Below are 21,041 nucleotides of genomic sequence, written 5' to 3'. Positions count from 1 at the left end.
CTGAAATTCGTTCTATCTCATTTTCGGCTGACTTAGAAATCATGTCTCTAAATTGACATTGTGAAATTAGTAAAAGGCCAAATACTATTACTAGGTACTAAATTACATGTCCAGCAGTATAACTGGAAATTTACTCTTGGGCATAGATTATGCAACATTTTCAAAGCAAACAGTGTCTGTTTAAATAGACTTTCTTTCACTGCCGTTTTGGTAAATGTCTCTGGTTATGCAGAAGCAGGCATTGTTTGTTACTGTTTCAATTAGTTATAAGATAAAGGAGGGATAAAACTGACCCAGCTAGTATTCCAACCCAAAGACTTTGAATGCTTTCTCTACATTCGCCTAGAACCCCAAGCCGCTATCCATTGCACCAGAGATCCAACCTGATTCAACAAGGTGAACAGAAATTCTCAAATAAAAAGATGAGCTATCAGCGGTTGACCAACTTTATAAAGTGATTTGGAAACTATAAGCAGGGTTCCATTTTGAACATTGAATTGGGGAAAAGATAATCAACATCTCAAACGACATGATACCGTTGCGGTAAGTCTTCTTAACTCTTGTCAAATGGTACACGACCGATGGGTATTTAATGGCTCCATTAAGAGTAACTTGCAATTACTCTAATGGGACTACTCGTTCATTGGATCCTGAAAAGAGCATGTCATTAGAGTACATTTTCTTTAAACAAACCGCCTGAACAGGGACTTGAACCCTGGACCCTCAGATTAAAAGTCTGATGCTCTACCGACTGAGCTATCCAGGCTCTGATACAGCAAACCTCAAAATCACCTAATCAAAATTTGGCAGTGTCCCAACTAACGCTATGTTTCTTAAGATGGTTACCTGAAGAAGGTACCAAATACACTAGAATATAATAATGAATTGATATTTCAAGCATTTGAAATTTCTTCAGTAAATGTAACCTTATTTTTAGTCCTGAAGTTGCTACTATCTCATTTTTTTGCTGACGTCAAATTCATATGTGTTTATTGACATGGTAAAATTAAGGAAGGGCCCAAAATCTTACTTCCGAGTAAATTATATTTTCATCAGTACAGCTGACAATTTCCTCTTCTGCATAGATTACCCAAATTGAACGGTGTCCCTTTAAAATAGACTTCCTTTTACTGACCTTTTTTAGCAAATGATTTTGGTGAAGCAGAAGCATGCATGCATCGCTTATAACTTCTTTAAATAGTTATGAAATACACAGGGATAAAACTGACTCTGGTGGGATTCGAACCCACAGCCTTTGAATACCTTCTTGACATTCACCTAGAAGTCCAATGCGCTATCCATTGCGCCACAGAGCCAATCTGCTTGAGTGAGGTGCACAGATATTCAGAAATGAAATAATGAGCTTTGAGCTGTTGATCAACTTTATAAAGTTCATTGGATACTATAACCATGGCTATATTTTGAATATTGAATTGGGTAAAAGTTATTCACCGTGTCAAACTACATGATACAGTTGGTAAGTCTGCATACAACTTAAGTTTAGTGTATCATCATCTGATATATGAGACAGATGGGTTTTTCACTTCTCCATGAAAGACATTTTTTTTTATTTTGGTAAAGGAATATCTTATTCATCATGCAGTGGAACACAAAAAGAATGTACAATCAGAATACTTTTTCTTTAAAGTAGCCTACCGCCTGAACGGGGACTTGAACCCTGGACCCTCAGATTAAAAGTCTGATGCTCTACCGACTGAGCTATCCAGGCTCTGATACAGCAAACCTCAAAATCACCTAATCAAAATTTGGCAGTGTCCCAACTAACGCTATGTTTCTTAAGATGGTTACCTGAAGAAGGTACCAAATACACTAGAATATAATAATGAATTGATATTTCAAGCATTTGAAATTTCTTCAGTAAATGTAACCTTATTTTTAGTCCTGAAGTTGCTACTATCTCATTTTTTTGCTGACGTCAAATTCATATGTGTTTATTGACATGGTAAAATTAAGGAAGGGCCCAAAATCTTACTTCCGAGTAAATTATATTTTCATCAGTACAGCTGACAATTTCCTCTTCTGCATAGATTACCCAAATTGAACGGTGTCTCTTTAAAATAGACTTCCTTGTACTGACCTTTTTTAGCAAATGATTTTGGTGAAGCAGAAGCATGCATGCATCGCTTATAACTTCTTTAAATAGTTATGAAATAAACAGGGATAAAACTGACTCTGGTGGGATTCGAACCCACAGCCTTTGAATACCTTCTTGACATTCACCTAGAAGTCCAATGCGCTATCCATTGCGCCACAGAGCCAATCTGCTTGAGTGAGGTGCACAGATATTCAGAAATGAAATAATGAGCTTTGAGCTGTTGATCAACTTTATAAAGTTCATTGGATACTATAACCATGGCTATATTTTGAATATTGAATTGGGTAAAAGTTATTCACCGTGTCAAACTACATGATACAGTTGGTAAGTCTGCATAAAACTTAAGTTTAGTGTATCGTCATCTGATATATGAGACAGATGGGTTTTTCACTTCTCCATGAAAGACGTTTTTTTTTAATTTTGGTAATGGAATATCTTATTCATCATGCAGTGGAACACAAAAAGAATGTACAATCAGAATACTTTTTCTTTAAAGTAGCCGACCGCCTGAACAGGGACTTGAACCCTGGACCCTCAGATTAAAAGTCTGATGCTCTACCGACTGAGCTATCCAGGCTCTGCAACACTGCAACTAAAAATCAGCTAAAAATGATGTGGACGCACACCAACCTACACTTTAATTCTTAATATGGTTACATATATTAGCAATCAAATATGTAGAGTTTAATAATTAATTGATATTTCAAGCATTTGAAATTTCAGCAGCACACGTAATCTATTTTAAATCCTGAAATTCGTTCTATCTCATTTTCGGCTGACTTAGAAATCATGTCTCTAAATTGACATTGTGAAATTAGTAAAAGGCCAAATACTATTACTAGGTACTAAATTACATGTCCAGCAGTATAACTGGAAATTTACTCTTGGGCATAGATTATGCAACATTTTCAAAGCAAACAGTGTCTGTTTAAATAGACTTTCTTTCACTGCCGTTTTGGTAAATGTCTCTGGTTATGCAGAAGCAGGCATTGTTTGTTACTGTTTCAATTAGTTATAAGATAAAGGAGGGATAAAACTGACCCAGCTAGTATTCCAACCCAAAGACTTTGAATGCTTTCTCTACATTCGCCTAGAACCCCAAGCCGCTATCCATTGCACCAGAGATCCAACCTGATTCAACAAGGTGAACAGAAATTCTCAAATAAAAAGATGAGCTATCAGCGGTTGACCAACTTTATAAAGTGATTTGGAAACTATAAGCAGGGTTCCATTTTGAACATTGAATTGGGGAAAAGATAATCAACATCTCAAACGACATGATACCGTTGCGGTAAGTCTTCTTAACTCTTGTCAAATGGTACACGACCGATGGGTATTTAATGGCTCCATTAAGAGTAACTTGCAATTACTCTAATGGGACTACTCGTTCATTGGATCCTGAAAAGAGCATGTCATTAGAGTACATTTTCTTTAAACAAACCGCCTGAACAGGGACTTGAACCCTGGACCCTCAGATTAAAAGTCTGATGCTCTACCGACTGAGCTATCCAGGCTCTGATACAGCAAACCTCAAAATCACCTCATCAAAATTTGGCAGCGTCCCAACTAACGCTATGTTTCTTAAGATGGTTACCTGAAGAAGGTACCAAATACACTAGAATATAATAATGAATTGATATTTCAAGCATTTGAAATTTCTTCAGTAAATGTAACCTTATTTTTAGTCCTGAAGTTGCTACTATCTCATTTTTTTGCTGACGTCAAATTCATATGTGTTTATTGACATGGTAAAATTAAGGAAGGGCCCAAAATCTTACTTCCGAGTAAATTATATTTTCATCAGTACAGCTGACAATTTCCTCTTCTGCATAGATTACCCAAATTGAACGGTGTCTCTTTAAAATAGACTTCCTTTTACTGACCTTTTTTAGCAAATGATTTTGGTGAAGCAGAAGCATGCATGCATCGCTTATAACTTCTTTAAATAGTTATGAAATAAACAGGGATAAAACTGACTCTGGTGGGATTCGAACCCACAGCCTTTGAATACCTTCTTGACATTCACCTAGAAGTCCAATGCGCTATCCATTGCGCCACAGAGCCAATCTGCTTGAGTGAGGTGCACAGATATTCAGAAATGAAATAATGAGCTTTGAGCTGTTGATCAACTTTATAAAGTTCATTGGATACTATAACCATGGCTATATTTTGAATATTGAATTGGGTAAAAGTTATTCACCGTGTCAAACTACATGATACAGTTGGTAAGTCTGCATAAAACTTAAGTTTAGTGTATCGTCATCTGATATATGAGACAGATGGGTTTTTCACTTCTCCATGAAAGACGTTTTTTTTTAATTTTGGTAATGGAATATCTTATTCATCATGCAGTGGAACACAAAAAGAATGTACAATCAGAATACTTTTTCTTTAAAGTAGCCGACCGCCTGAACAGGGACTTGAACCCTGGACCCTCAGATTAAAAGTCTGATGCTCTACCGACTGAGCTATCCAGGCTCTGCAACACTGCAACTAAAAATCAGCTAAAAATGATGTGGACGCACACCAACCTACACTTTAATTCTTAATATGGTTACATATATTAGCAATCAAATATGTAGAGTTTAATAATTAATTGATATTTCAAGCATTTGAAATTTCAGCAGCACACGTAATCTATTTTAAATCCTGAAATTCGTTCTATCTCATTTTCGGCTGACTTAGAAATCATGTCTCTAAATTGACATTGTGAAATTAGTAAAAGGCCAAATACTATTACTAGGTACTAAATTACATGTCCAGCAGTATAACTGGAAATTTACTCTTGGGCATAGATTATGCAACATTTTCAAAGCAAACAGTGTCTGTTTAAATAGACTTTCTTTCACTGCCGTTTTGGTAAATGTCTCTGGTTATGCAGAAGCAGGCATTGTTTGTTACTGTTTCAATTAGTTATAAGATAAAGGAGGGATAAAACTGACCCAGCTAGTATTCCAACCCAAAGACTTTGAATGCTTTCTCTACATTCGCCTAGAACCCCAAGCCGCTATCCATTGCACCAGAGATCCAACCTGATTCAACAAGGTGAACAGAAATTCTCAAATAAAAAGATGAGCTATCAGCGGTTGACCAACTTTATAAAGTGATTTGGAAACTATAAGCAGGGTTCCATTTTGAACATTGAATTGGGGAAAAGATAATCAACATCTCAAACGACATGATACCGTTGCGGTAAGTCTTCTTAACTCTTGTCAAATGGTACACGACCGATGGGTATTTAATGGCTCCATTAAGAGTAACTTGCAATTACTCTAATGGGACTACTCGTTCATTGGATCCTGAAAAGAGCATGTCATTAGAGTACATTTTCTTTAAACAAACCGCCTGAACAGGGACTTGAACCCTGGACCCTCAGATTAAAAGTCTGATGCTCTACCGACTGAGCTATCCAGGCTCTGATACAGCAAACCTCAAAATCACCTAATCAAAATTTGGCAGTGTCCCAACTAACGCTATGTTTCTTAAGATGGTTACCTGAAGAAGGTACCAAATACACTAGAATATAATAATGAATTGATATTTCAAGCATTTGAAATTTCTTCAGTAAATGTAACCTTATTTTTAGTCCTGAAGTTGCTACTATCTCATTTTTTTGCTGACGTCAAATTCATATGTGTTTATTGACATGGTAAAATTAAGGAAGGGCCCAAAATCTTACTTCCGAGTAAATTATATTTTCATCAGTACAGCTGACAATTTCCTCTTCTGCATAGATTACCCAAATTGAACGGTGTCCCTTTAAAATAGACTTCCTTTTACTGACCTTTTTTAGCAAATGATTTTGGTGAAGCAGAAGCATGCATGCATCGCTTATAACTTCTTTAAATAGTTATGAAATACACAGGGATAAAACTGACTCTGGTGGGATTCGAACCCACAGCCTTTGAATACCTTCTTGACATTCACCTAGAAGTCCAATGCGCTATCCATTGCGCCACAGAGCCAATCTGCTTGAGTGAGGTGCACAGATATTCAGAAATGAAATAATGAGCTTTGAGCTGTTGATCAACTTTATAAAGTTCATTGGATACTATAACCATGGCTATATTTTGAATATTGAATTGGGTAAAAGTTATTCACCGTGTCAAACTACATGATACAGTTGGTAAGTCTGCATACAACTTAAGTTTAGTGTATCATCATCTGATATATGAGACAGATGGGTTTTTCACTTCTCCATGAAAGACATTTTTTTTTAATTTTGGTAATGGAATATCTTATTCATCATGCAGTGGAACACAAAAAGAATGTACAATCAGAATACTTTTTCTTTAAAGTAGCCTACCGCCTGAACGGGGACTTGAACCCTGGACCCTCAGATTAAAAGTCTGATGCTCTACCGACTGAGCTATCCAGGCTCTGATACAGCAAACCTCAAAATCACCTAATCAAAATTTGGCAGCGTCCCAACTAACGCTATGTTTCTTAAGATGGTTACCTGAAGAAGGTACCAAATACACTAGAATATAATAATGAATTGATATTTCAAGCATTTGAAATTTCTTCAGTAAATGTAACCTTATTTTTAGTCCTGAAGTTGCTACTATCTCATTTTTTTGCTGACGTCAAATTCATATGTGTTTATTGACATGGTAAAATTAAGGAAGGGCCCAAAATCTTACTTCCGAGTAAATTATATTTTCATCAGTACAGCTGACAATTTCCTCTTCTGCATAGATTACCCAAATTGAACGGTGTCTCTTTAAAATAGACTTCCTTTTACTGACCTTTTTTAGCAAATGATTTTGGTGAAGCAGAAGCATGCATGCATCGCTTATAACTTCTTTAAATAGTTATGAAATAAACAGGGATAAAACTGACTCTGGTGGGATTCGAACCCACAGCCTTTGAATACCTTCTTGACATTCACCTAGAAGTCCAATGCGCTATCCATTGCGCCACAGAGCCAATCTGCTTGAGTGAGGTGCACAGATATTCAGAAATGAAATAATGAGCTTTGAGCTGTTGATCAACTTTATAAAGTTCATTGGATACTATAACCATGGCTATATTTTGAATATTGAATTGGGTAAAAGTTATTCACCGTGTCAAACTACATGATACAGTTGGTAAGTCTGCATAAAACTTAAGTTTAGTGTATCGTCATCTGATATATGAGACAGATGGGTTTTTCACTTCTCCATGAAAGACGTTTTTTTTTAATTTTGGTAATGGAATATCTTATTCATCATGCAGTGGAACACAAAAAGAATGTACAATCAGAATACTTTTTCTTTAAAGTAGCCGACCGCCTGAACAGGGACTTGAACCCTGGACCCTCAGATTAAAAGTCTGATGCTCTACCGACTGAGCTATCCAGGCTCTGCAACACTGCAACTAAAAATCAGCTAAAAATGATGTGGACGCACACCAACCTACACTTTAATTCTTAATATGGTTACATATATTAGCAATCAAATATGTAGAGTTTAATAATTAATTGATATTTCAAGCATTTGAAATTTCAGCAGCACACGTAATCTATTTTAAATCCTGAAATTCGTTCTATCTCATTTTCGGCTGACTTAGAAATCATGTCTCTAAATTGACATTGTGAAATTAGTAAAAGGCCAAATACTATTACTAGGTACTAAATTACATGTCCAGCAGTATAACTGGAAATTTACTCTTGGGCATAGATTATGCAACATTTTCAAAGCAAACAGTGTCTGTTTAAATAGACTTTCTTTCACTGCCGTTTTGGTAAATGTCTCTGGTTATGCAGAAGCAGGCCTTGTTTGTTACTGTTTCAATTAGTTATAAGATAAAGGAGGGATAAAACTGACCCAGCTAGTATTCCAACCCAAAGACTTTGAATGCTTTCTCTACATTCGCCTAGAACCCCAAGCCGCTATCCATTGCACCAGAGATCCAACCTGATTCAACAAGGTGAACAGAAATTCTCAAATAAAAAGATGAGCTATCAGCGGTTGACCAACTTTATAAAGTGATTTGGAAACTATAAGCAGGGTTCCATTTTGAACATTGAATTGGGGAAAAGATAATCAACATCTCAAACGACATGATACCGTTGCGGTAAGTCTTCTTAACTCTTGTCAAATGGTACACGACCGATGGGTATTTAATGGCTCCATTAAGAGTAACTTGCAATTACTCTAATGGGACTACTCGTTCATTGGATCCTGAAAAGAGCATGTCATTAGAGTACATTTTCTTTAAACAAACCGCCTGAACAGGGACTTGAACCCTGGACCCTCAGATTAAAAGTCTGATGCTCTACCGACTGAGCTATCCAGGCTCTGATACAGCAAACCTCAAAATCACCTAATCAAAATTTGGCAGTGTCCCAACTAACGCTATGTTTCTTAAGATGGTTACCTGAAGAAGGTACCAAATACACTAGAATATAATAATGAATTGATATTTCAAGCATTTGAAATTTCTTCAGTAAATGTAACCTTATTTTTAGTCCTGAAGTTGCTACTATCTCATTTTTTTGCTGACGTCAAATTCATATGTGTTTATTGACATGGTAAAATTAAGGAAGGGCCCAAAATCTTACTTCCGAGTAAATTATATTTTCATCAGTACAGCTGACAATTTCCTCTTCTGCATAGATTACCCAAATTGAACGGTGTCCCTTTAAAATAGACTTCCTTTTACTGACCTTTTTTAGCAAATGATTTTGGTGAAGCAGAAGCATGCATGCATCGCTTATAACTTCTTTAAATAGTTATGAAATACACAGGGATAAAACTGACTCTGGTGGGATTCGAACCCACAGCCTTTGAATACCTTCTTGACATTCACCTAGAAGTCCAATGCGCTATCCATTGCGCCACAGAGCCAATCTGCTTGAGTGAGGTGCACAGATATTCAGAAATGAAATAATGAGCTTTGAGCTGTTGATCAACTTTATAAAGTTCATTGGATACTATAACCATGGCTATATTTTGAATATTGAATTGGGTAAAAGTTATTCACCGTGTCAAACTACATGATACAGTTGGTAAGTCTGCATACAACTTAAGTTTAGTGTATCATCATCTGATATATGAGACAGATGGGTTTTTCACTTCTCCATGAAAGACATTTTTTTTTATTTTGGTAATGGAATATCTTATTCATCATGCAGTGGAACACAAAAAGAATGTACAATCAGAATACTTTTTCTTTAAAGTAGCCTACCGCCTGAACGGGGACTTGAACCCTGGACCCTCAGATTAAAAGTCTGATGCTCTACCGACTGAGCTATCCAGGCTCTGATACAGCAAACCTCAAAATCACCTAATCAAAATTTGGCAGTGTCCCAACTAACGCTATGTTTCTTAAGATGGTTACCTGAAGAAGGTACCAAATACACTAGAATATAATAATGAATTGATATTTCAAGCATTTGAAATTTCTTCAGTAAATGTAACCTTATTTTTAGTCCTGAAGTTGCTACTATCTCATTTTTTTGCTGACGTCAAATTCATATGTGTTTATTGACATGGTAAAATTAAGGAAGGGCCCAAAATCTTACTTCCGAGTAAATTATATTTTCATCAGTACAGCTGACAATTTCCTCTTCTGCATAGATTACCCAAATTGAACGGTGTCTCTTTAAAATAGACTTCCTTGTACTGACCTTTTTTAGCAAATGATTTTGGTGAAGCAGAAGCATGCATGCATCGCTTATAACTTCTTTAAATAGTTATGAAATAAACAGGGATAAAACTGACTCTGGTGGGATTCGAACCCACAGCCTTTGAATACCTTCTTGACATTCACCTAGAAGTCCAATGCGCTATCCATTGCGCCACAGAGCCAATCTGCTTGAGTGAGGTGCACAGATATTCAGAAATGAAATAATGAGCTTTGAGCTGTTGATCAACTTTATAAAGTTCATTGGATACTATAACCATGGCTATATTTTGAATATTGAATTGGGTAAAAGTTATTCACCGTGTCAAACTACATGATACAGTTGGTAAGTCTGCATAAAACTTAAGTTTAGTGTATCGTCATCTGATATATGAGACAGATGGGTTTTTCACTTCTCCATGAAAGACGTTTTTTTTTAATTTTGGTAATGGAATATCTTATTCATCATGCAGTGGAACACAAAAAGAATGTACAATCAGAATACTTTTTCTTTAAAGTAGCCGACCGCCTGAACAGGGACTTGAACCCTGGACCCTCAGATTAAAAGTCTGATGCTCTACCGACTGAGCTATCCAGGCTCTGCAACACTGCAACTAAAAATCAGCTAAAAATGATGTGGACGCACACCAACCTACACTTTAATTCTTAATATGGTTACATATATTAGCAATCAAATATGTAGAGTTTAATAATTAATTGATATTTCAAGCATTTGAAATTTCAGCAGCACACGTAATCTATTTTAAATCCTGAAATTCGTTCTATCTCATTTTCGGCTGACTTAGAAATCATGTCTCTAAATTGACATTGTGAAATTAGTAAAAGGCCAAATACTATTACTAGGTACTAAATTACATGTCCAGCAGTATAACTGGAAATTTACTCTTGGGCATAGATTATGCAACATTTTCAAAGCAAACAGTGTCTGTTTAAATAGACTTTCTTTCACTGCCGTTTTGGTAAATGTCTCTGGTTATGCAGAAGCAGGCATTGTTTGTTACTGTTTCAATTAGTTATAAGATAAAGGAGGGATAAAACTGACCCAGCTAGTATTCCAACCCAAAGACTTTGAATGCTTTCTCTACATTCGCCTAGAACCCCAAGCCGCTATCCATTGCACCAGAGATCCAACCTGATTCAACAAGGTGAACAGAAATTCTCAAATAAAAAGATGAGCTATCAGCGGTTGACCAACTTTATAAAGTGATTTGGAAACTATAAGCAGGGTTCCATTTTGAACATTGAATTGGGGAAAAGATAATCAACATCTCAAACGACATGATACCGTTGCGGTAAGTCTTCTTAACTCTTGTCAAATGGTACACGACCGATGGGTATTTAATGGCTCCATTAAGAGTAACTTGCAATTACTCTAATGGGACTACTCGTTCATTGGATCCTGAAAAGAGCATGTCATTAGAGTACATTTTCTTTAAACAAACCGCCTGAACAGGGACTTGAACCCTGGACCCTCAGATTAAAAGTCTGATGCTCTACCGACTGAGCTATCCAGGCTCTGATACAGCAAACCTCAAAATCACCTAATCAAAATTTGGCAGTGTCCCAACTAACGCTATGTTTCTTAAGATGGTTACCTGAAGAAGGTACCAAATACACTAGAATATAATAATGAATTGATATTTCAAGCATTTGAAATTTCTTCAGTAAATGTAACCTTATTTTTAGTCCTGAAGTTGCTACTATCTCATTTTTTTGCTGACGTCAAATTCATATGTGTTTATTGACATGGTAAAATTAAGGAAGGGCCCAAAATCTTACTTCCGAGTAAATTATATTTTCATCAGTACAGCTGACAATTTCCTCTTCTGCATAGATTACCCAAATTGAACGGTGTCTCTTTAAAATAGACTTCCTTTTACTGACCTTTTTTAGCAAATGATTTTGGTGAAGCAGAAGCATGCATGCATCGCTTATAACTTCTTTAAATAGTTATGAAATACACAGGGATAAAACTGACTCTGGTGGGATTCGAACCCACAGCCTTTGAATACCTTCTTGACATTCACCTAGAAGTCCAATGCGCTATCCATTGCGCCACAGAGCCAATCTGCTTGAGTGAGGTGCACAGATATTCAGAAATGAAATAATGAGCTTTGAGCTGTTGATCAACTTTATAAAGTTCATTGGATACTATAACCATGGCTATATTTTGAATATTGAATTGGGTAAAAGTTATTCACCGTGTCAAACTACATGATACAGTTGGTAAGTCTGCATACAACTTAAGTTTAGTGTATCATCATCTGATATATGAGACAGATGGGTTTTTCACTTCTCCATGAAAGACATTTTTTTTTAATTTTGGTAATGGAATATCTTATTCATCATGCAGTGGAACACAAAAAGAATGTACAATCAGAATACTTTTTCTTTAAAGTAGCCTACCGCCTGAACGGGGACTTGAACCCTGGACCCTCAGATTAAAAGTCTGATGCTCTACCGACTGAGCTATCCAGGCTCTGATACAGCAAACCTCAAAATCACCTAATCAAAATTTGGCAGTGTCCCAACTAACGCTATGTTTCTTAAGATGGTTACCTGAAGAAGGTACCAAATACACTAGAATATAATAATGAATTGATATTTCAAGCATTTGAAATTTCTTCAGTAAATGTAACCTTATTTTTAGTCCTGAAGTTGCTACTATCTCATTTTTTTGCTGACGTCAAATTCATATGTGTTTATTGACATGGTAAAATTAAGGAAGGGCCCAAAATCTTACTTCCGAGTAAATTATATTTTCATCAGTACAGCTGACAATTTCCTCTTCTGCATAGATTACCCAAATTGAACGGTGTCTCTTTAAAATAGACTTCCTTTTACTGACCTTTTTTAGCAAATGATTTTGGTGAAGCAGAAGCATGCATGCATCGCTTATAACTTCTTTAAATAGTTATGAAATAAACAGGGATAAAACTGACTCTGGTGGGATTCGAACCCACAGCCTTTGAATACCTTCTTGACATTCACCTAGAAGTCCAATGCGCTATCCATTGCGCCACAGAGCCAATCTGCTTGAGTGAGGTGCACAGATATTCAGAAATGAAATAATGAGCTTTGAGCTGTTGATCAACTTTATAAAGTTCATTGGATACTATAACCATGGCTATATTTTGAATATTGAATTGGGTAAAAGTTATTCACCGTGTCAAACTACATGATACAGTTGGTAAGTCTGCATAAAACTTAAGTTTAGTGTATCGTCATCTGATATATGAGACAGATGGGTTTTTCACTTCTCCATGAAAGACGTTTTTTTTTAATTTTGGTAATGGAATATCTTATTCATCATGCAGTGGAACACAAAAAGAATGTACAATCAGAATACTTTTTCTTTAAAGTAGCCGACCGCCTGAACAGGGACTTGAACCCTGGACCCTCAGATTATAAGTCTGATGCTCTACCGACTGAGCTATCCAGGCTCTGCAACACTGCAACTAAAAATCAGCTAAAAATGATGTGGACGCACACCAACCTACACTTTAATTCTTAATATGGTTACATATATTAGCAATCAAATATGTAGAGTTTAATAATTAATTGATATTTCAAGCATTTGAAATTTCAGCAGCACACGTAATCTATTTTAAATCCTGAAATTCGTTCTATCTCATTTTCGGCTGACTTAGAAATCATGTCTCTAAATTGACATTGTGAAATTAGTAAAAGGCCAAATACTATTACTAGGTACTAAATTACATGTCCAGCAGTATAACTGGAAATTTACTCTTGGGCATAGATTATGCAACATTTTCAAAGCAAACAGTGTCTGTTTAAATAGACTTTCTTTCACTGCCGTTTTGGTAAATGTCTCTGGTTATGCAGAAGCAGGCATTGTTTGTTACTGTTTCAATTAGTTATAAGATAAAGGAGGGATAAAACTGACCCAGCTAGTATTCCAACCCAAAGACTTTGAATGCTTTCTCTACATTCGCCTAGAACCCCAAGCCGCTATCCATTGCCCAAGAGATCCAACCTGATTCAACAAGGTGAACAGAAATTCTCAAATAAAAAGATGAGCTATCAGCGGTTGACCAACTTTATAAAGTGATTTGGAAACTATAAGCAGGGTTCCATTTTGAACATTGAATTGGGGAAAAGATAATCAACATCTCAAACGACATGATACCGTTGCGGTAAGTCTTCTTAACTCTTGTCAAATGGTACACGACCGATGGGTATTTAATGGCTCCATTAAGAGTAACTTGCAATTACTCTAATGGGACTACTCGTTCATTGGATCCTGAAAAGAGCATGTCATTAGAGTACATTTTCTTTAAACAAACCGCCTGAACAGGGACTTGAACCCTGGACCCTCAGATTAAAAGTCTGATGCTCTACCGACTGAGCTATCCAGGCTCTGATACAGCAAACCTCAAAATCACCTAATCAAAATTTGGCAGTGTCCCAACTAACGCTATGTTTCTTAAGATGGTTACCTGAAGAAGGTACCAAATACACTAGAATATAATAATGAATTGATATTTCAAGCATTTGAAATTTCTTCAGTAAATGTAACCTTATTTTTAGTCCTGAAGTTGCTACTATCTCATTTTTTTGCTGACGTCAAATTCATATGTGTTTATTGACATGGTAAAATTAAGGAAGGGCCCAAAATCTTACTTCCGAGTAAATTATATTTTCATCAGTACAGCTGACAATTTCCTCTTCTGCATAGATTACCCAAATTGAACGGTGTCTCTTTAAAATAGACTTCCTTTTACTGACCTTTTTTAGCAAATGATTTTGGTGAAGCAGAAGCATGCATGCATCGCTTATAACTTCTTTAAATAGTTATGAAATACACAGGGATAAAACTGACTCTGGTGGGATTCGAACCCACAGCCTTTGAATACCTTCTTGACATTCACCTAGAAGTCCAATGCGCTATCCATTGCGCCACAGAGCCAATCTGCTTGAGTGAGGTGCACAGATATTCAGAAATGAAATAATGAGCTTTGAGCTGTTGATCAACTTTATAAAGTTCATTGGATACTATAACCATGGCTATATTTTGAATATTGAATTGGGTAAAAGTTATTCACCGTGTCAAACTACATGATACAGTTGGTAAGTCTGCATACAACTTAAGTTTAGTGTATCATCATCTGATATATGAGACAGATGGGTTTTTCACTTCTCCATGAAAGACATTTTTTTTTATTTTGGTAATGGAATATCTTATTCATCATGCAGTGGAACACAAAAAGAATGTACAATCAGAATACTTTTTCTTTAAAGTAGCCTACCGCCTGAACGGGGACTTGAACCCTGGACCCTCAGATTAAAAGTCTGATGCTCTACCGACTGAGCTATCCAGGCTCTGATACAGCAAACCTCAAAATCACCTAATCAAAATTTGGCAGTGTCCCAACTAACGCTATGTTTCTTAAGATGGTTACCTGAAGAAGGTACCAAATACACTAGAATATAATAATGAATTGATATTTCAAGCATTTGAAATTTCTTCAGTAAATGTAACCTTATTTTTAGTCCTGAAGTTGCTACTATCTCATTTTTTTGCTGACGTCAAATTCATATGTGTTTATTGACATGGTAAAATTAAGGAAGGGCCCAAAATCTTACTTCCGAGTAAATTATATTTTCATCAGTACAGCTGACAATTTCCTCTTCTGCATAGATTACCCAAATTGAACGGTGTCTCTTTAAAATAGACTTCCTTGTACTGACCTTTTTTAGCAAATGATTTTGGTGAAGCAGAAGCATGCATGCATCGCTTATAACTTCTTTAAATAGTTATGAAATAAACAGGGATAAAACTGACTCTGGTGGGATTCGAACCCACAGCCTTTGAATACCTTCTTGACATTCACCTAGAAGTCCAATGCGCTATCCATTGCGCCACAGAGCCAATCTGCTTGAGTGAGGTGCACAGATATTCAGAAATGAAATAATGAGCTTTGAGCTGTTGATCAACTTTATAAAGTTCATTGGATACTATAACCATGGCTATATTTTGAATATTGAATTGGGTAAAAGTTATTCACCGTGTCAAACTACATGATACAGTTGGTAAGTCTGCATAAAACTTAAGTTTAGTGTATCGTCATCTGATATATGAGACAGATGGGTTTTTCACTTCTCCATGAAAGACGTTTTTTTTAATTTTGGTAATGGAATATCTTATTCATCATGCAGTGGAACACAAAAAGAATGTACAATCAGAATACTTTTTCTTTAAAGTAGCCGACCGCCTGAACAGGGACTTGAACCCTGGACCCTCAGATTAAAAGTCTGATGCTCTACCGACTGAGCTATCCAGGCTCTGCAACACTGCAACTAAAAATCAGCTAAAAATGATGTGGACGCACACCAACCTACACTTTAATTCTTAATATGGTTACATATATTAGCAATCAAATATGTAGAGTTTAATAATTAATTGATATTTCAAGCATTTGAAATTTCAGCAGCACACGTAATCTATTTTAAATCCTGAAATTCGTTCTATCTCATTTTCGGCTGACTTAGAAATCATGTCTCTAAATTGACATTGTGAAATTAGTAAAAGGCCAAATACTATTACTAGGTACTAAATTACATGTCCAGCAGTATAACTGGAAATTTACTCTTGGGCATAGATTATGCAACATTTTCAAAGCAAACAGTGTCTGTTTAAATAGACTTTCTTTCACTGCCGTTTTGGTAAATGTCTCTGGTTATGCAGAAGCAGGCATTGTTTGTTACTGTTTCAATTAGTTATAAGATAAAGGAGGGATAAAACTGACCCAGCTAGTATTCCAACCCAAAGACTTTGAATGCTTTCTCTACATTCGCCTAGAACCCCAAGCCGCTATCCATTGCACCAGAGATCCAACCTGATTCAACAAGGTGAACAGAAATTCTCAAATAAAAAGATGAGCTATCAGCGGTTGACCAACTTTATAAAGTGATTTGGAAACTATAAGCAGGGTTCCATTTTGAACATTGAATTGGGGAAAAGATAATCAACATCTCAAACGACATGATACCGTTGCGGTAAGTCTTCTTAACTCTTGTCAAATGGTACACGACCGATGGGTATTTAATGGCTCCATTAAGAGTAACTTGCAATTACTCTAATGGGACTACTCGTTCATTGGATCCTGAAAAGAGCATGTCATTAGAGTACATTTTCTTTAAACAAACCGCCTGAACAGGGACTTGAACCCTGGACCCTCAGATTAAAAGTCTGATGCTCTACCGACTGAGCTATCCAGGCTCTGATACAGCAAACCTCAAAATCACCTAATCAAAATTTGGCAGTGTCCCAACTAACGCTATGTTTCTTAAGATGGTTACCTGAAGAAGGTACCAAATACACTAGAATATAATAATGAATTGATATTTCAAGCATTTGAAATTTCTTCAGTAAATGTAACCTTATTTTTAGTCCTGAAGTTGCTACTATCTCATTTTTTTGCTGACGTCAAATTCATATGTGTTTATTGACATGGTAAAATTAAGGAAGGGCCCAAAATCTTACTTCCGAGTAAATTATATTTTCATCAGTACAGCTGACAATTTCCTCTTCTGCATAGATTACCCAAATTGAACGGTGTCTCTTTAAAATAGACTTCCTTTTACTGACCTTTTTTAGCAAATGATTTTGGTGAAGCAGAAGCATGCATGCATCGCTTATAACTTCTTTAAATAGTTATGAAATACACAGGGATAAAACTGACTCTGGTGGGATTCGAACCCACAGCCTTTGAATACCTTCTTGACATTCACCTAGAAGTCCAATGCGCTATCCATTGCGCCACAGAGCCAATCTGCTTGAGTGAGGTGCACAGATATTCAGAAATGAAATAATGAGCTTTGAGCTGTTGATCAACTTTATAAAGTTCATTGGATACTATAACCATGGCTATATTTTGAATATTGAATTGGGTAAAAGTTATTCACCGTGTCAAACTACATGATACAGTTGGTAAGTCTGCATACAACTTAAGTTTAGTGTATCATCATCTGATATATGAGACAGATGGGTTTTTCACTTCTCCATGAAAGACATTTTTTTTTAATTTTGGTAATGGAATATCTTATTCATCATGCAGTGGAACACAAAAAGAATGTATAATCAGAATACTTTTTCTTTAAAGTAGCCTACCGCCTGAACGGGGACTTGAACCCTGGACCCTCAGATTAAAAGTCTGATGCTCTACCGACTGAGCTATCCAGGCTCTGATACAGCAACCCTCAAAATCACCTAATCAAAATTTGGCAGTGTCCCAACTAACGCTATGTTTCTTAAGATGGTTACCTGAAGAAGGTACCAAATACACTAGAATATAATAATGAATTGATATTTCAAGCATTTGAAATTTCTTCAGTAAATGTAACCTTATTTTTAGTCCTGAAGTTGCTACTATCTCATTTTTTTGCTGACGTCAAATTCATATGTGTTTATTGACATGGTAAAATTAAGGAAGGGCCCAAAATCTTACTTCCGAGTAAATTATATTTTCATCAGTACAGCTGACAATTTCCTCTTCTGCATAGATTACCCAAATTGAACGGTGTCTCTTTAAAATAGACTTCCTTTTACTGACCTTTTTTAGCAAATGATTTTGGTGAAGCAGAAGCATGCATGCATCGCTTATAACTTCTTTAAATAGTTATGAAATAAACAGGGATAAAACTGACTCTGGTGGGATTCGAACCCACAGCCTTTGAATACCTTCTTGACATTCACCTAGAAGTCCAATGCGCTATCCATTGCGCCACAGAGCCAATCTGCTTGAGTCAGGTGCACAGATATTCAGAAATGAAATAATGAGCTTTGAGCTGTTGATCAACTTTATAAAGTTCATTGGATACTATAACCATGGCTATATTTTGAATATTGAATTGGGTAAAAGTTATTCACCGTGTCAAACTACATGATACAGTTGGTAAGTCTGCATAAAACTTAAGTTTAGTGTATCGTCATCTGATATATGAGACAGATGGGTTTTTCACTTCTCCATGAAAGACGTTTTTTTTTAATTTTGGTAATGGAATATCTTATTCATCATGCAGTGGAACACAAAAAGAATGTACAATCAGAATACTTTTTCTTTAAAGTAGCCGACCGCCTGAACAGGGACTTGAACCCTGGACCCTCAGATTAAAAGTCTGATGCTCTACCGACTGAGCTATCCAGGCTCTGCAACACTGCAACTAAAAATCAGCTAAAAATGATGTGGACGCACACCAACCTACACTTTAATTCTTAATATGGTTACATATATTAGCAATCAAATATGTAGAGTTTAATAATTAATTGATATTTCAAGCATTTGAAATTTCAGCAGCACACGTAATCTATTTTAAATCCTGAAATTCGTTCTATCTCATTTTCGGCTGACTTAGAAATCATGTCTCTAAATTGACATTGTGAAATTAGTAAAAGGCCAAATACTATTACTAGGTACTAAATTACATGTCCAGCAGTATAACTGGAAATTTACTCTTGGGCATAGATTATGCAACATTTTCAAAGCAAACAGTGTCTGTTTAAATAGACTTTCTTTCACTGCCGTTTTGGTAAATGTCTCTGGTTATGCAGAAGCAGGCATTGTTTGTTACTGTTTCAATTAGTTATAAGATAAAGGAGGGATAAAACTGACCCAGCTAGTATTCCAACCCAAAGACTTTGAATGCTTTCTCTACATTCGCCTAGAACCCCAAGCCGCTATCCATTGCCCAAGAGATCCAACCTGATTCAACAAGGTGAACAGAAATTCTCAAATAAAAAGATGAGCTATCAGCGGTTGACCAACTTTATAAAGTGATTTGGAAACTATAAGCAGGGTTCCATTTTGAACATTGAATTGGGGAAAAGATAATCAACATCTCAAACGACATGATACCGTTGCGGTAAGTCTTCTTAACTCTTGTCAAATGGTACACGACCGATGGGTATTTAATGGCTCCATTAAGAGTAACTTGCAATTACTCTAATGGGACTACTCGTTCATTGGATCCTGAAAAGAGCATGTCATTAGAGTACATTTTCTTTAAACAAACCGCCTGAACAGGGACTTGAACCCTGGACCCTCAGATTAAAAGTCTGATGCTCTACCGACTGAGCTATCCAGGCTCTGATACAGCAAACCTCAAAATCACCTAATCAAAATTTGGCAGTGTCCCAACTAACGCTATGTTTCTTAAGATGGTTACCTGAAGAAGGTACCAAATACACTAGAATATAATAATGAATTGATATTTCAAGCATTTGAAATTTCTTCAGTAAATGTAACCTTATTTTTAGTCCTGAAGTTGCTACTATCTCATTTTTTTGCTGACGTCAAATTCATATGTGTTTATTGACATGGTAAAATTAAGGAAGGGCCCAAAATCTTACTTCCGAGTAAATTATATTTTCATCAGTACAGCTGACAATTTCCTCTTCTGCATAGATTACCCAAATTGAACGGTGTCTCTTTAAAATAGACTTCCTTTTACTGACCTTTTTTAGCAAATGATTTTGGTGAAGCAGAAGCATGCATGCATCGCTTATAACTTCTTTAAATAGTTATGAAATACACAGGGATAAAACTGACTCTGGTGGGATTCGAACCCACAGCCTTTAAATACCTTCTTGACATTCACCTAGAAGTCCAATGCGCTATCCATTGCGCCACAGAGCCAATCTGCTTGAGTGAGGTGCACAGATATTCAGAAATGAAATAATGAGCTTTGAGCTGTTGATCAACTTTATAAAGTTCATTGGATACTATAACCATGGCTATATTTTGAATATTGAATTGGGTAAAAGTTATTCACCGTGTCAAACTACATGATACAGTTGGTAAGTCTGCATACAACTTAAGTTTAGTGTATCATCATCTGATATATGAGACAGATGGGTTTTTCACTTCTCCATGAAAGACATTTTTTTTTAATTTTGGTAATGGAATATCTTATTCATCATGCAGTGGAACACAAAAAGAATGTACAATCAGAATACTTTTTCTTTAAAGTAGCCTACCGCCTGAACGGGGACTTGAACCCTGGACCCTCAGATTAAAAGTCTGATGCTCTACCGACTGAGCTATCCAGGCTCTGATACAGCAAACCTCAAAATCACCTAATCAAAATTTGGCAGTGTCCCAACTAACGCTATGTTTCTTAAGATGGTTACCTGAAGAAGGTACCAAATACACTAGAATATAATAATGAATTGATATTTCAAGCATTTGAAATTTCTTCAGTAAATGTAACCTTATTTTTAGTCCTGAAGTTGCTACTATCTCATTTTTTTGCTGACGTCAAATTCATATGTGTT

At 36.1% G+C, this 21,041-nt stretch overlaps 15 non-coding genes across 15 annotated transcripts; all 15 read right to left on the bottom strand.

Moving 5' to 3' along the window:
* Nucleotides 1-1,225: 1,225 nt before the first annotated feature.
* Nucleotides 1,226-1,316, bottom strand: TRNAR-UCU (transfer RNA arginine (anticodon UCU)). Its single transcript is given in 2 exon segments — nt 1,226-1,261; nt 1,280-1,316. It is a non-coding gene; the product is annotated as a tRNA-Arg (tRNA).
* Nucleotides 1,317-2,188: 872 nt separating this feature from the next.
* On the bottom strand, nt 2,189-2,279 carry TRNAR-UCU (transfer RNA arginine (anticodon UCU)). The gene is given in 2 exon segments: nt 2,189-2,224; nt 2,243-2,279. It is a non-coding gene; the product is annotated as a tRNA-Arg (tRNA).
* A 1,810-nt stretch (nt 2,280-4,089) lies between these two features.
* TRNAR-UCU (transfer RNA arginine (anticodon UCU)) lies at nt 4,090-4,180 on the bottom strand. Its single transcript is given in 2 exon segments — nt 4,090-4,125; nt 4,144-4,180. It is a non-coding gene; the product is annotated as a tRNA-Arg (tRNA).
* A 1,810-nt stretch (nt 4,181-5,990) lies between these two features.
* Nucleotides 5,991-6,081, bottom strand: TRNAR-UCU (transfer RNA arginine (anticodon UCU)). The gene is given in 2 exon segments: nt 5,991-6,026; nt 6,045-6,081. It is a non-coding gene; the product is annotated as a tRNA-Arg (tRNA).
* An 873-nt stretch (nt 6,082-6,954) lies between these two features.
* On the bottom strand, nt 6,955-7,045 carry TRNAR-UCU (transfer RNA arginine (anticodon UCU)). The gene is given in 2 exon segments: nt 6,955-6,990; nt 7,009-7,045. It is a non-coding gene; the product is annotated as a tRNA-Arg (tRNA).
* A 1,810-nt stretch (nt 7,046-8,855) lies between these two features.
* Nucleotides 8,856-8,946, bottom strand: TRNAR-UCU (transfer RNA arginine (anticodon UCU)). Its single transcript is given in 2 exon segments — nt 8,856-8,891; nt 8,910-8,946. It is a non-coding gene; the product is annotated as a tRNA-Arg (tRNA).
* Nucleotides 8,947-9,818: 872 nt separating this feature from the next.
* On the bottom strand, nt 9,819-9,909 carry TRNAR-UCU (transfer RNA arginine (anticodon UCU)). Its single transcript is given in 2 exon segments — nt 9,819-9,854; nt 9,873-9,909. It is a non-coding gene; the product is annotated as a tRNA-Arg (tRNA).
* A 1,810-nt stretch (nt 9,910-11,719) lies between these two features.
* On the bottom strand, nt 11,720-11,810 carry TRNAR-UCU (transfer RNA arginine (anticodon UCU)). The gene is given in 2 exon segments: nt 11,720-11,755; nt 11,774-11,810. It is a non-coding gene; the product is annotated as a tRNA-Arg (tRNA).
* An 873-nt stretch (nt 11,811-12,683) lies between these two features.
* On the bottom strand, nt 12,684-12,774 carry TRNAR-UCU (transfer RNA arginine (anticodon UCU)). The gene is given in 2 exon segments: nt 12,684-12,719; nt 12,738-12,774. It is a non-coding gene; the product is annotated as a tRNA-Arg (tRNA).
* Nucleotides 12,775-13,115: 341 nt separating this feature from the next.
* TRNAI-UAU (transfer RNA isoleucine (anticodon UAU)) lies at nt 13,116-13,188 on the bottom strand. The gene has a single exon. It is a non-coding gene; the product is annotated as a tRNA-Ile (tRNA).
* A 1,396-nt stretch (nt 13,189-14,584) lies between these two features.
* TRNAR-UCU (transfer RNA arginine (anticodon UCU)) lies at nt 14,585-14,675 on the bottom strand. Its single transcript is given in 2 exon segments — nt 14,585-14,620; nt 14,639-14,675. It is a non-coding gene; the product is annotated as a tRNA-Arg (tRNA).
* Nucleotides 14,676-15,547: 872 nt separating this feature from the next.
* TRNAR-UCU (transfer RNA arginine (anticodon UCU)) lies at nt 15,548-15,638 on the bottom strand. The gene is given in 2 exon segments: nt 15,548-15,583; nt 15,602-15,638. It is a non-coding gene; the product is annotated as a tRNA-Arg (tRNA).
* A 1,809-nt stretch (nt 15,639-17,447) lies between these two features.
* TRNAR-UCU (transfer RNA arginine (anticodon UCU)) lies at nt 17,448-17,538 on the bottom strand. The gene is given in 2 exon segments: nt 17,448-17,483; nt 17,502-17,538. It is a non-coding gene; the product is annotated as a tRNA-Arg (tRNA).
* Nucleotides 17,539-18,411: 873 nt separating this feature from the next.
* On the bottom strand, nt 18,412-18,502 carry TRNAR-UCU (transfer RNA arginine (anticodon UCU)). The gene is given in 2 exon segments: nt 18,412-18,447; nt 18,466-18,502. It is a non-coding gene; the product is annotated as a tRNA-Arg (tRNA).
* Nucleotides 18,503-20,312: 1,810 nt separating this feature from the next.
* On the bottom strand, nt 20,313-20,403 carry TRNAR-UCU (transfer RNA arginine (anticodon UCU)). Its single transcript is given in 2 exon segments — nt 20,313-20,348; nt 20,367-20,403. It is a non-coding gene; the product is annotated as a tRNA-Arg (tRNA).
* Nucleotides 20,404-21,041: the final 638 nt, after the last annotated feature.

Source organism: Triturus cristatus, chromosome 4_1 (assembly GCF_964204655.1).
Source record: "Triturus cristatus chromosome 4_1, aTriCri1.1, whole genome shotgun sequence".
In the NCBI taxonomy this organism is placed as follows: domain Eukaryota; kingdom Metazoa; phylum Chordata; class Amphibia; order Caudata; family Salamandridae; genus Triturus; species Triturus cristatus.
The sequence above is the reverse complement of the archived record's forward strand: the minus strand, read 5'-3'. Positions and strand labels throughout refer to the sequence as shown.